The sequence below is a fragment of the Lissotriton vulgaris genome, chromosome 1_1 (genome assembly GCF_964263255.1).
Source record: "Lissotriton vulgaris chromosome 1_1, aLisVul1.2, whole genome shotgun sequence".
NCBI lineage: Eukaryota > Metazoa > Chordata > Amphibia > Caudata > Salamandridae > Lissotriton > Lissotriton vulgaris.
This window is the reverse complement of record NC_141685.1, coordinates 159726164-159739621: the sequence shown is the minus strand read 5'-3', so window position 1 is coordinate 159739621 and position 13458 is coordinate 159726164.

Sequence of the window (13458 nt, the reverse complement as noted above, 5' to 3'; positions counted from 1 at the left end):
GTAAGGCCCCCTCGAGCCTTCCATTTAGAGGGGAGGGGCGGGCAATGGGCCCCGAAGCCCCCCCTCCCTTCACAGGCACTCACCGGTCTCGCGGCGGCTGGGGGGAAGGAGAGCTCCCGCTCCTCGGGGCCCTCCGGTGCTGCGGGCTGGACTCCTTGGCCAGGGCTCCCTCCATTACATGGGAGCCCCACAACACCGGCGCTGCAATTTGCTGGCTGCCCCGGGCGGCCATCGCTCAGCCTCAATCCCCTTCCGGTCGGCGGCGGTGGGCAGCCAATCACAGCGCGGCGGCGGGCGGGACTTCCTCCGGCAAACCGGAAGTCCCGCCCCGCGTCAGGCACCGTAGTGCCTGGCTTCCTGTTTTGCGGCGCTCGGGCCGCGGCGGTGATTCTCGGGGGCATTTAAGAGGGGTGGACACCCTCGAGACCAAAAGAAAACAGTGAAGCGAGGTGGGCACTCGCAAAGGGGCGCCATAATCGGGGTGACACCCGTCAATTAAGGATAAAGTGCAACGAAGCACTCTGGGGCACTAAAAAGGGCAGGAGCGCTTCCCTCAGAGGGAAAACGACAGCGCTCTGCCCAGGCAGGCAAATGAAAGCGCTCCTTGCGCTAGGAGGGGAAAGGTCAGCAATTCAGTCCTTCAGGGGTCCATCAGCAAGCCAGGGGCTGGGCAGAGCCCAGGGGAGGCAAGCCTTCCCCTGGGCCCAAGCAGCAGCACGCCCCTGGTAGATCCAAGTCAAAAACAAGAACATCTTCATGGGGTCACAGCCCCTCTTTTATACACCTTTTCCCTTTTGTCTGTGGGTGCAGGGTGGGGGCAGAACCAGTCGCAGCTGGTCTGAGAGCACTGTTGATGGCTCAACCACCCCTTTCATTCATCAGGCAGGCTAGGGTCATCAGTCGCACCACAGGGGGCGGAGCCAGCATTGTGTGGGGAAAACCCAGCCCCATTCAGGACACAGGCGCAGCCCCTCCCTCACATCACTCATGCTAATCTCTCCATTCACCACCGAGGCAGACCCACACAGACTTCCTGGAGCCTGGCATCCCAGCCAGCTCCAGCCAATCGCACGCCAGCACCTTCACAGCACATACTCAGCCATGTCTAGAAGTGGCGCTTCCGCACAAGACACATAGACACCGCACATACCATTGCGCAGCATTCACTCTCACGAGTTCGCACATACCAGACTTGACCATGCACGCCTCACGCATCAGGAACTACCAGGGACACAGACATTCCCCATGCATTCCTATGGGAGAGCAGGCCAATCTCACACATGCACTCAGGGAGAGGACGCACTTTACACTGCGCCACAGTGTCAAGGTGCGCAAAGACCGGAAATCACTAGGCAAAAAGTTCAGGGGTGAACCTGCCAGAAGGGCCAAGTCCAACAGCTGGTGTGATTAATAAATAAATCACAGAGAAATTGGCACAAAATCTGGGCTCACTCTCGTTATTCTTTGGACAAACCGTGGAGAAAGAATGGCGTTTTCCTAATATATATTACCTACTGGCGGTCGCCAGTAGGTATATATAGTTAGGATTTTTTCCCTATGGGATTTCTGAAAATTCTATGTCTAATAACTTTGGCGTTTGTGGACGGAATCGGCTGAAATTTTCAGGAAAATGGCACATTTTGTTTCTGAGCAGCTCCTGCAAATTTGGGGGGGGTTCGTCAAGGGGGGGCTGAGAAAAAAGGGGGGTCCCAAAACGCGTTTTTAACATTGAGTTTTCCATAGGGCGGTTGGACTCACTTTTAGCTCGAACGGCTGAATGGATTTGCACGAAACTTGGCAAAATTGTAGGGACTGTTAGCCCGATGTGCCTTTGCTAGGTCTCAATATATGTGCTTCAGTGGATTTTGAGAAATTAACGTTTAAATCAAGATATATATCTGTAACAGCGCTCCGGGCAGCGCTCCGGTTCGCGAACTTTTCGCGTATCGGAACTTTGCGAAGCGAAGCTGATTGGCTCTCCGGTGTCTGTCAACATTCTAAACAGTCCGGTGCGGCCGCCATCTTGTCTCTCGGTAGGATCGAGAGACAAGAGGAGGCCAAAACAAAGGGGGAAATGAAGGAAAGGGGGCAAGGTAGACCCCTTCTGACCCCCTAGGATTGATGAGGGGGATATTATAGAGCCACGCCGGGCCCAAAAAAAAAAAAAAAAAAATCCGATTTTTTCGCCGTAGAGACGCGTCTTGGTTCGCGAACCGGGCAGCTAACCGGGCAGCTAACCGGGAAGCTAACCGTCAGTGTAACCCAAAAAAAAAAAAAAAAAAATCCGATTTTTTCGCCGTAGAGACGCGTCTTGGTTCGCGAACCGGGCAGCTAACCGGGCAGCTAACCGGGAAGCTAACCGGCAGTGTAACCAAAAAAAAAAAAAAAAAATCCGATTTTTTCGCCGTAGAGACGCGTCTTGGTACGCGAACCGGGCAGCTAACCGGGAAGCTAACCGGCAGTGTAACGGGAGTCTGAGGAGTAGCTGATTGGCTGTCAATATTGTAAACAGTCCGGAGCGGCCGCCATCTTGTCTCTCGGTAGGATCGAGAGACAAGAGGAGGCCAAAACAAAGGGGGAAATGAAGGAAAGAGGGCAAGGTAGACCCCTTCTGACCTCCTAGGATTGATGAGGGGGATATTATAAAGCCACGTGGGGCCAAAAAAAAACAAACAAAAAAATCCGATTTTTTCGCCGTAGAGACGCGTCTTGGTACGCGAACCGGGCAGCTAACCGGGAAGCTAACCGGCAGTGTAACGGGAGTCTGAGGAGTAGCTGATTGGCTGTCAATATTGTAAACAGTCCGGAGCGGCCGCCATCTTGTCTCTCGGTAGGATCGAGAGACAAGAGGAGGCCAAAACAAAGGGGGAAATGAAGGAAAGAGGGCAAGGTAGACCCCTTCTGACCCCCTAGGATTGATGAGGGGGATATTATAAAGCCACGTGGGGCCAAAAAAAAACAAACAAAAAAATCCGATTTTTTCGCCGTAGAGACGCGTCTTGGTACGCGAACTGGGCAGCTAACCGGGCAGCTACCGGGAAGCTAATCGGCAGTGTAACGGGAGTCTGAGGAGAAGCTGATTGGCTGTTATCATTGTAAACAGTCTGGAGCGGCCGCCATCTTGTCTCTCTGTGGGATCGAGAGACAAGAGGTGGAAAAAAAAAAGGTGTAAATGAATGAAAGGGGTAAGGCAGACCCCTCCTGAACCCCTAGGATTGATGAGGGGGCTATTAAAGTTCTCTGGGGGGTGAAAAAAAAAATTTGCGATTTTTCGCGGTAAAGGTGCTTCCTGGTACGTTAACCGGGCAGCTAACCGGCAGCGTAACGGGAGTCCGACATATTGTGTTTTTTGAACGTTTGTGATATGTGCACGTGTGGATTTTGTCTAATTAAGGTTAAAAAAATATATATATATCTTTAAGCGTGTTCTGGCGCGCTTACGTTTTGGGTTTGGTTTGCGCTGCAGAGACGATACGTCACGGTTATGCGATGCATCATGAGGCGTCTCACGGGCTACGTGATACGTCACTTAATAAAGAATATATTTTACAGCTATAGATATTAGCTTTTAAAAAACCAATGAAATTCACAGAAAAAACCATAGGTTATAGACCATATATAGTTAGGAATTTGCATTTACAAAACCTTGAAAATTCACTGAAAAAACCATAGGTTATAGACCATATATAGTTAGGGATTAGCATTTAAAAAACCTTATTTTATTTGCACAAAACCATTGAAATTCCATATATAGTTAGTTGCACTAACTATATATCGCGGACCCGCAATCCACTGCTAATGATGTCACATATTACATCATTCATGACATGGTCAGTGACATCACTGATGACATCACTGATGACATCTCAAATGACATCACTGATGACATCACTGATGACAACACCCAGTGACTGTATGTTTCTGTAAAGTTAAAATATGTCTTACATATTGAAGAATGAGTGGATGTATAAGTGTCTGGATGAAGGATTTAGTAGGTGCATGACTGACTGTATGAGAGAATGATTAAATGTGTCTCACTGAGTGCATGGGTTAGTGATTAAAGTGTCTTAATTTGGCAATCAATATTTATGTTCTTCTGTAAACTGCTGCATGTTTAAATCAGTAGCTATATCAGTAACTATATGGGTTATTGAATGGTTGCCCAAGTATTTGTATGGGAGACTGAGTGTGTGTGTGGGTGGCTGGGAGGTGTATAACTCTGTGCATAGATGTGTGAGCGGTTGATTCCCTAGGTGTATGGGTTCAAAAGTGCATGTAGAAACAGCTGTATGGACAGTTGACTGTGTGCATGAGTATATTGGTGAGTGAATGGATATCTCAGTTCTACATGTCAAAGTAAGTACATATGTAAAACACACTCCATGTGAGAGTTGACATATATAAATAACTGAACATAAGAGTCAGTGAATGTGAGAGTGGCTGTATGAATCATTGTGAACTTGTATCAAGGATTGTATAAGAGAGTAAATATGTGTTAGTATATGTTTGAATAAGTAAGGTGTGTATAACTGTATAGTTAAGGAAATGGAGATGTGATTGATTCTTTGCATGACTGAATAGGTGTGTGAGTAACTCCATGGATGTGTGACAGTCTGTGAGTGCCTGTTTACACTGAGTGTATCAAAGGTTATATTAGAGTCTGAAGATGTATTATCACATAAATGATATCATCAGTGATGTAATCAGTAATGTCAAATGAGATGTCAGTGATGTCATCAGTGATGCCATTTGAGATGTCATCAGTGATGTCATCAGTGATGTCATTTGAGATGTCATCAGTGATGTCATCAGTGATGTCACTGACCATGTCATGAATGATGTAATATGTGACATCATTAGCAGTGGATTGCGGGTCCGCGATATATAGTTAGTGCAACTAACTATATATGGAATTTCAATGGTTTTGTGCAAATAAAATAAGGTTTTTTAAATGCTAATCCCTAACTATATATGGTCTATAACCTATGGTTTTTTCAGTGAATATATATATATATATATATATCCACCACCACTCCCGCTTCTTGACAAGAAACGGGACCGACACATGCATTTTGGAGGGGTCAGGAGATTTATTTCGCCACCTTCTTGACAAGTAGGATTAAAAACACCTGGCAGACGCGTTTCGGCGTGTGCCTTATTCATTGCCAGCTCCGTGTTCTAAAACCATGTTGTTATAGTTTGGGACTTTAACTAGTGTTTCTGATGTTCCCATTGGTGCCGATGCACCCAATCACAGGCCAAAGATTTTCCTTTGCAAGCAGTGTTCGCTAAGCATGCTGGTGCATGTAGTCCCAGTAAGTCAGTTAGAGTCCCACAAAGCCTGGTCACAGCCTCACCTTGCGAACTTCGATACAGTGATCCGTTCATGCATATAGTAATGCCCCAGCTGTTGCTGGCACGTGAGTCTGCTCATCCACCGCCTCAGGGACCAAGGTTGCAAAATCGTCTCCCAACTCCATCCAACTCGGCAGCAAGCTGCCGCTCTCTCCTCAAACCAGGAACAGCGTCTTGGGCGAGGGGGCGCCGCTTATTGCGCTTCCAACACATACACCACCAGGATGCCGACTTGAAGCGGAGCACCAGATCGAGAGGCGTGCCGGTTCTGCAGCGTCGACTGCTACATACATATCCACCACCACTCCCGCTTCTTGACAAGAAACGGGACCGACACATGCATTTTGGAGGGGTCAGGAGATTTATTTCGCCACCTTCTTGACAAGTAGGATTAAAAACACCTGGCAGACGCGTTTCGGCGTGTGCCTTATTCATTGCCAGCTCCGTGTTCTAAAACCATGTTGTTATAGTTTGGGACTTTAACTAGTGTTTCTGATGTTCCCATTGGTGCCGATGCACCCAATCACAGGCCAAAGATTTTCCTTTGCAAGCAGTGTTCGCTAAGCATGCTGGTGCATGTAGTCCCAGTAAGTCAGTTAGAGTCCCACAAAGCCTGGTCACAGCCTCACCTTGCGAACTTCGATACAGTGATCCGTTCATGCATATAGTAATGCCCCAGCTGTTGCTGGCACGTGAGTCTGCTCATCCACCGCCTCAGGGACCAAGGTTGCAAAATCGTCTCCCAACTCCATCCAACTCGGCAGCAAGCTGCCGCTCTCTCCTCAAACCAGGAACAGCGTCTTGGGCGAGGGGGCGCCGCTTATTGCGCTTCCAACACATACACCACCAGGATGCCGACTTGAAGCGGAGCACCAGATCGAGAGGCGTGCCGGTTCTGCAGCGTCGACTGCTACATACATATCCACCACCACTCCCGCTTCTTGACAAGAAACGGGACCGACACATGCATTTTGGAGGGGTCAGGAGATTTATTTCGCCACCTTCTTGACAAGTAGGATTAAAAACACCTGGCAGACGCGTTTCGGCGTGTGCCTTATTCATTGCCAGCTCCGTGTTCTAAAACCATGTTGTTATAGTTTGGGACTTTAACTAGTGTTTCTGATGTTCCCATTGGTGCTGATGCACCCAATCACAGGCCAAAGATTTTCCTTTGCAAGCAGTGTTCGCTAAGCATGCTGGTGCATGTAGTCCCAGTAAGTCAGTTAGAGTCCCACAAAGCCTGGTCACAGCCTCACCTTGCGAACTTCGATACAGTGATCCGTTCATGCATATAGTAATGCCCCAGCTGTTGCTGGCACGTGAGTCTGCTCATCCACCGCCTCAGGGACCAAGGTTGCAAAATCGTCTCCCAACTCCATCCAACTCGGCAGCAAGCTGCCGCTCTCTCCTCAAACCAGGAACAGCGTCTTGGGCGAGGGGGCGCCGCTTATTGCGCTTCCAACACATACACCACCAGGATGCCGACTTGAAGCGGAGCACCAGATCGAGAGGCGTGACGGTTCTGCAGCGTCGACTGCTACATACATATCCACCACCACTCCCGCTTCTTGACAAGAAACGGGACCGACACATGCATTTTGGAGGGGTCAGGAGATTTATTTCGCCACCTTCTTGACAAGTAGGATTAAAAACACCTGGCAGACGCGTTTCGGCGTGTGCCTTATTCATTGCCAGCTCCGTGTTCTAAAACCATGTTGTTATAGTTTGGGACTTTAACTAGTGTATCTGATGTTCCCATTGGTGCCGATGCACCCAATCACAGGCCAAAGATTTTCCTTTGCAAGCAGTGTTCGCTAAGCATGCTGGTGCATGTAGTCCCAGTAAGTCAGTTAGAGTCCCACAAAGCCTGGTCACAGCCTCACCTTGCGAACTTCGATACAGTGATCCGTTCATGCATATAGTAATGCCCCAGCTGTTGCTGGCACGTGAGTCTGCTCATCCACCGCCTCAGGGACCAAGGTTGCAAAATCGTCTCCCAACTCCATCCAACTCGGCAGCAAGCTGCCGCTCTCTCCTCAAACCAGGAACAGCGTCTTGGGCGAGGGGGCGCCGCTTATTGCGCTTCCAACACATACACCACCAGGATGCCGACTTGAAGCGGAGCACCAGATCGAGAGGCGTGCCGGTTCTGCAGCGTCGACTGCTACATACATATCCACCACCACTCCCGCTTCTTGACAAGAAACGGGACCGACACATGCATTTTGGAGGGGTCAGGAGATTTATTTCGCCACCTTCTTGACAAGTAGGATTAAAAACACCTGGCAGACGCGTTTCGGCGTGTGCCTTATTCATTGCCAGCTCCGTGTTCTAAAACCATGTTGTTATAGTTTGGGACTTTAACTAGTGTTTCTGATGTTCCCATTGGTGCCGATGCACCCAATCACAGGCCAAAGATTTTCCTTTGCAAGCAGTGTTCGCTAAGCATGCTGGTGCATGTAGTCCCAGTAAGTCAGTTAGAGTCCCACAAAGCCTGGTCACAGCCTCACCTTGCGAACTTCGATACAGTGATCCGTTCATGCATATAGTAATGCCCCAGCTGTTGCTGGCACGTGAGTCTGCTCATCCACCGCCTCAGGGACCAAGGTTGCAAAATCGTCTCCCAACTCCATCCAACTCGGCAGCAAGCTGCCGCTCTCTCCTCAAACCAGGAACAGCGTCTTGGGCGAGGGGGCGCCGCTTATTGCGCTTCCAACACATACACCACCAGGATGCCGACTTGAAGCGGAGCACCAGATCGAGAGGCGTGCCGGTTCTGCAGCGTCGACTGCTACATACATATCCACCACCACTCCCGCTTCTTGACAAGAAACGGGACCGACACATGCATTTTGGAGGGGTCAGGAGATTTATTTCGCCACCTTCTTGACAAGTAGGATTAAAAACACCTGGCAGACGCGTTTCGGCGTGTGCCTTATTCATTGCCAGCTCCGTGTTCTAAAACCATGTTGTTATAGTTTGGGACTTTAACTAGTGTTTCTGATGTTCCCATTGGTGCCGATGCACCCAATCACAGGCCAAAGATTTTCCTTTGCAAGCAGTGTTCGCTAAGCATGCTGGTGCATGTAGTCCCAGTAAGTCAGTTAGAGTCCCACAAAGCCTGGTCACAGCCTCACCTTGCGAACTTCGATACAGTGATCCGTTCATGCATATAGTAATGCCCCAGCTGTTGCTGGCACGTGAGTCTGCTCATCCACCGCCTCAGGGACCAAGGTTGCAAAATCGTCTCCCAACTCCATCCAACTCGGCAGCAAGCTGCCGCTCTCTCCTCAAACCAGGAACAGCGTCTTGGGCGAGGGGGCGCCGCTTATTGCGCTTCCAACACATACACCACCAGGATGCCGACTTGAAGCGGAGCACCAGATCGAGAGGCGTGCCGGTTCTGCAGCGTCGACTGCTACATACATATCCACCACCACTCCCGCTTCTTGACAAGAAACGGGACCGACACATGCATTTTGGAGGGGTCAGGAGATTTATTTCGCCACCTTCTTGACAAGTAGGATTAAAAACACCTGGCAGACGCGTTTCGGCGTGTGCCTTATTCATTGCCAGCTCCGTGTTCTAAAACCATGTTGTTATAGTTTGGGACTTTAACTAGTGTTTCTGATGTTCCCATTGGTGCCGATGCACCCAATCACAGGCCAAAGATTTTCCTTTGCAAGCAGTGTTCGCTAAGCATGCTGGTGCATGTAGTCCCAGTAAGTCAGTTAGAGTCCCACAAAGCCTGGTCACAGCCTCACCTTGCGAACTTCGATACAGTGATCCGTTCATGCATATAGTAATGCCCCAGCTGTTGCTGGCACGTGAGTCTGCTCATCCACCGCCTCAGGGACCAAGGTTGCAAAATCGTCTCCCAACTCCATCCAACTCGGCAGCAAGCTGCCGCTCTCTCCTCAAACCAGGAACAGCGTCTTGGGCGAGGGGGCGCCGCTTATTGCGCTTCCAACACATACACCACCAGGATGCCGACTTGAAGCGGAGCACCAGATCGAGAGGCGTGCCGGTTCTGCAGCGTCGACTGCTACATACATATCCACCACCACTCCCGCTTCTTGACAAGAAACGGGACCGACACATGCATTTTGGAGGGGTCAGGAGATTTATTTCGCCAATACATATACATATATATACAATATATATATTCCTTAGAGTTTCCAACGTTCGACCACAGCATACGAAGCAAACATGGAAAAGGGAATAAAGCCACCAAGTAAGCACGTTCCAATTTTCAGTGCATTTATTTGTGAATAAGCAGCCCACCAGTCGTCATGACGCGTTTCGCCTCAGCCGAGGCTTGATCACATGTCATGCAAGGAGAGTAGGAGGTGACATATATAGTATGGGTGGTCATGTGACCAGTGCAAAATTACACATTTTTTTAAAGTCACAGTTGCATGTTCGGTAGTAATATTGGGCATAGTGCCCTAATTATAATACATTCAAAAATCCCTGTTTCCCACACTAAATAACAGTGTGAATAACAGTGTGAAAAATGTGTCGATGTGCAAAATACGCAAGCAGTTGAATACAATATAACTTATGCTTAGAAAAAATCGTTTTCTAAAAAAAACATAAATATATATATATATATATATACACATGTCATAGTACAAAAAATAATATATGTACACAGTATAAATATTGTTAATTTCCTTAAAATGTTAAAAAAGGAAAGCCATTATAAAAACCATTTCATTTCAAAACAATTGCATTATTTGTCTAAAAATCAATATGGAATTCATTTTTTGTTGGTATTGCACATGGATCAGGGATTCAAAAAGTGGGATGTATGTGCTGTACTGTGATTCACCATCATACCCAAAGTGGGTGAACAATGTTTAACAATCATCTGTAGATTGATGTATCAATATTGCACAATGTATGAAAACTCCTACAGGGTTATATTTAAGAAAAAAATATTAAAGTGATAGTGTTATAAACAATTAAAATCATAGTTGAAGAAATTTAAGATTTCAGGCTGCCTAATCGGTATATACTGAATATGCATCTAATCATCACAAATAGTAGTGGTCCTTATGTGTTGTGTCACAGACAAGTATAAAGATCTTCACTACTGTTGAGCCCTCCTGGTTGTTTGCTGTTAAGCTCTAATATATAGCGTGTTTCCAAGAGGCGCAACTTGCCATCTCTATCCCCTCCTCTTTTAAGAGGCAGGACTGAGTCTACCAGGTAATATTGTAATAGGTCTGGATTGCTGTTATGTGAGCTCTCGAAATGTCTAGCAACAGGATAGGATTGGTCCTTCCCCGTGATGGCTCTTAGGTGTTGCAGGATGCGTTTATGTGCCGGCAGCCGAGTGCTGCCGACATACTGCAGACCACATGGACATATCAAGATGTAGACTACGAATTCAGTTTTACATCCTAATTTCTGTTTAATGGCTGTTGGTTTGTCCTGAAAGGGGCTCTGATAGTGGGTTTTATTGATTGCATGTTTACAGGCTTTACATGTTTGACATTTTTTGAAGCCTGTAATTCTTTCCCACCATTTTTTCGGGACCTCAAGAGTGTTGCTTACCAGGGCACTGCCTAGTGAGGGTGATTTTCTGAAAGTAATTTCAGGTCTCCCTTGTACCAACCCGCCTATAACAGGATCCCCCTGTACCAAGTTCCAATTTTTTGTAAATATTTTGCGGATTTCAGAGTGCTGTTGACTATAGGTAATGATTGCCCTGCATTGTGTTTCCCCCTTCTCTGCGGTTGAAACTGGTTGGTGCTCTAGTGTTTGCTGTCTTGTGAATTTAGCAGTCTTCTTAATTGCTTCATCAATAATCTTGTTACCATATCCCCTCTCTAGGAACCGTTTCTTGCTAAGATTTTGCGCAAGGGTGCACTCTTTTTCTGTGCTGCAGATCCGCTTGAGGCGTAGCATTTCCCCATAGGGGATGCTACGAATGAGGTGGCAGGGGTGGTTACTAGAAGCGTGCAGCACGGTATTGCCTGCTGTTGATTTTCTGTGTAGTTTTGTCTGGATTTGTCCGTGCTCGATATATATTTCAACATCCAGAAAGTTCACAGATACATCACTTAGGTTGAAGTAAATTGTAAATTCAATTCATTCACATTTAAATTGTCAATGAAGGCCCTGGCACTATCCTGCGAACCCCTCCATATCAGGAAGAGATCGTCGATGTATCTCAGATATAGTACAATGTGTTGCTCAGCAGTGGTTCTGTGCTGCCCCATGAGAACCTGCTCCTCCCACAGCCCCATGTGAAGACACGCAAAGCTGGGGGAGAAGCAGGATCCCATGGCAACACCCCTTAACTGCTGGTAAGCCTGGCCATCAAATGTGAAGAAATTCTGCTCAAGGCAGATGAGCAGCATTCCCATGAGCATTCTGGTGTGGTTTATATGTTGTGGAGGGCGCTTGTCAAGATAGAATTGTGCCGCTTTTAACCCATCTGAATGCCTAATTGAGGTGTACAGGGAGCAGATGTCTAATGTCATCAACAGGTACTCACTTTTCCATTCCAGTTGGGACAATTTACAAATAAAATCAGTTGTATCTCTGATATATGAGTCCAAACCCTTCACCCAGTCTTGTAAAAAGAAATCTATATAGCGTGATACATTCTCTGTCGCACTACCAATCGCGGAGATAATGGGTCTTCCAGGAGGATTAAGAGGGTCCTTATGAACTTTGGTAGCAGATAAAATGTAGGGATTACTGGAAAGTCTGTTTTAAGGAATTTAAATTCATCCATTGTTATTAATCCACTGCTTCGCCAGGCCATAAGTTTCTCATTCAAATTTTTCCAAGCCAGTTTTATTGTCACAATGTTGGATTTGCGATAGCAGGCTTTGTCTCCCAGTTGTTTTTCTGCTTCGGCAATATATTGTTCACGTCTCCACAGGACAATGTTCCCACCCTTATCCGCCTGCTTCACTACTAGTTTCTCATCTGATTTGAGTTTTTTCATCAGAATGTTGTAGTGTTGGTTTTGGCGTGCAATGACTTGGCTCTTTTTGTTGGTTTTAGTATATAGTTTCTTGAGATCTTCCACAATTAGTTCTTGGTAGATGTCCAACTTGTCATGAAGAGAGACAGGATTAAATGTAGATTTGGGTTTGAAGGGTGTCATCTTGGTTGTTCCAGACATCTCATTGTCAGCCGAGGTTTGTCCTTCATTTTGTAATGCCCACATTTCATCAAAGGAGGGTGTTAAGAGAGAGGGACTTGCTGTGATGGGTTCCACATCTTTTCGACGTGGCTGTAGGCGAAAATGTTTTGTCAATTTCAGCTTTCTTACAAAGCGGTAAGTATCCATACGTGTGCCCGCATAATCAAAGTTTCTCGGCGGACAAAACGAGAGGCCTAGGCTTAATATTTTCGTTTCATTGGCAGTCAAAGGGGTATTTGTCAAATTAATCACAGAGGGGGCCCCTATTGTTGTCCCAGTTTCTTGTTCCATTTCTTTGGTTTTGTTTTGTTGGCGCCAGTTGATTTTGTGACAGCGGCGCCGCTCAAGGCGTTTCCGGTTTGAATATTGCTTGCTTGTGAAAATTTGACTCTTGGCCTTAGTGTGTCTCGTCGAGCCTTGCATAGGCGGCTTACTTCCTGAGCCGGCGTGAGCGCTGTAAACCCCAATGGAGTGCTCCTTTGATCCGTATCGCTGCCTTCTGTCGAGCTCAAGCTAACTGAGGAAGCCGAGCTTGCAGCTCCCCTCATAGTTGATGTAGTTTCATTGGCGGTTTTTTGCTGGTTCTTAGTTTTTTCGAACCTCCGTGCAAATGTAAAAATGTGTCCGTTTAAATAATCAAGCCTGTCCCTCTCGAATTTGAAAGCTTTGCGTTTTTTTATAATTTCCTCCTCTTTATTCAGTCGTATTTCCATTTCCTCTCTCATTTTTTTAATTATTGTCTCATCTTCTCCCAAAGTTACCAATTCAGCTTCAACGTTCTCTATTTCCGCCTGGATTTTGATCCTATCGCTTTCCGCATATTTGATTAGAATAGCCATTAATTTTGCCGATGACTCCAAGTTTGTTGTAGCCCACTCTTCTAACATGCGGGGATCAGGCGTTTCATAGCTGGGTGCGAGTGTTATCCGGAGGCC